This window comes from Pinus tabuliformis, chromosome J (genome assembly GCF_031772625.1).
Source record: "Pinus tabuliformis cultivar Carrire ecotype Pingquan chromosome J, CPIR1, whole genome shotgun sequence".
NCBI lineage: Eukaryota > Viridiplantae > Streptophyta > Pinopsida > Pinales > Pinaceae > Pinus > Pinus tabuliformis.
In genome coordinates this window covers 202,165,139-202,166,917 of record NC_142295.1, presented here as the reverse complement: position 1 = coordinate 202,166,917, position 1,779 = coordinate 202,165,139, and the positions used below count along the sequence as shown (strand labels likewise).

General features: G+C 41.1%; 1 pseudogene; it reads right to left on the bottom strand.

Annotated features, from left to right (window-relative positions):
* Nucleotides 1–226: 226 nt before the first annotated feature.
* Nucleotides 227–1,308, bottom strand: LOC149226369 (ribosome biogenesis protein BOP1 homolog pseudogene; annotated as a pseudogene).
* Nucleotides 1,309–1,779: the final 471 nt, after the last annotated feature.

The window sequence follows — 1,779 nt, the reverse complement described above, 5'->3', positions numbered from 1 at the left end:
TTGGAAAAAAACCAGTATTGAAGGGATTTGTACCAGTCCCCACAAGCACAGTGGCAATGTTTATGATCATACCATCCACGCCCACATCGGCATTAGGGGCTACCAGAGGTATGGTCTGAGGGTCGTAGAGAGGCTGGTGGAAAGGCTAGGTGCACTGACTAGGGCACTGTGTTACAGAGTTTCCAACCCATGCATATGGCAAAGAGACTAAGCACCTGTATGGACTTTATATTCAAGGAAGAAAATAGAGGGAAAAGGCTGCAGATCTTTAGGCTTAGGAAGCTTAGGTATCAATGATTCAAGGTCAATGTTAATATGCTTTTTCTGAGTTCTTGGACACAAGTATAGGTCTAAACATCGCTCAAATATCTCAGAAAGGAATCTGTCATAAGCTAGAACATTTCTCAATGAGTCAAACCTTTTAGGGATGAATTTAGGACGGTCTTCCTCATACATAAGCTGATATGAATTGATCTCCTCCTATGTTGGAATATACTTAGGTGGAGGATTGTATGATTCTTCATGCCCAGGTAACTTTGGTTTTGGGGCTGGGATATAACTCAGCCCGTTTGCCATTTTTTCTGATGGTTTGAGATCATCTCCCCACATCAAATAGAAGTGAGGCTTTTCTTCAGCTTTCTGAAACGTTATCCATCCTTTCTGAATTTCTCTCACAAGCTTCACAACCTTTTTAGCTTCCCATTTTGATGGGATAAATCTCCGCTTGGGTTCTAGGGCATTAGACAAGGGATGACCCTTATCTTTCCAGTCAAACCAATCAACATAAGGCTCATATGGATTGACTTCAGCATGAGGTATTGTGCCTTTACGTAATCTACTAATAAACTTGATTTCCTCCTTTGTTAGCTCAACCTCTTCATCATTATATTCATCATATACCTTACGCCAGTCACTGGAATCATCTGTACTAGCGAGGAATGAATCTAGTTGGTCCTTTTTAGGCTGCTTCTTGATCTTCTTACCCTTAATATCATTGCCAATGTGTTGTTCGTATTTATACCAACAGAGGGGAACATCTCCAACAGTGTTTCTGGAAGGAACCTTGTCCTTCGAAGAATCAGACTCTTCAGCTCTTTTAGGCCTCTCCTCATCCTCGTCCTCCGAAAAATCAGATTCTTCAGCTCTTTTAGGCCTCTCATCATCCATAATCAGCAGAGGCTCATTATGGTAGATCAGTTGCACTGCCGGCACCTCCTCTGCCATAGACATAAATGACGACATACCTGAACAGAGTCCCAACACAGCCATGAACAACCACCACCCATTCATGCCATTAGCCGCCCCCATGATTCTAATGACAATGTTTGCAAAAGAATTATCAACGTAGCGTCTCCTACCCAAATCTATCAGAAACCAATCCTCAACAAATATACAAGCAGCAGCATTAAGTCCAGTCCCCGCCCTTAAGAACCAACAAAAGATTACAAGACCAATCTCAGAGCAATTATAACAAGCTCGAGTTTTGGTCTTGAAAACCACATCATTTCTTGCAGAATTTCTTCACTTGTATCATCTAACATAAATGCCATTATAGCCTGTTGAGTTGTTTATTTTTATGCCAATTTTACTACCATTACATTGTGCCACTTATCAAGGTTCTGTGTAGAGTTCTCATGGGCTGTTTCAACCTGTTATCTATTCCAGTGACTTTATGTTACATTGCTAACTCAATTTTGTCGTTCAGGAACTAGAGCATGGTGAGTTTGTTCATGTCAAGGCTGTCCATTTGAATGGAAAGCCACGTGTTTTTACTTTGAA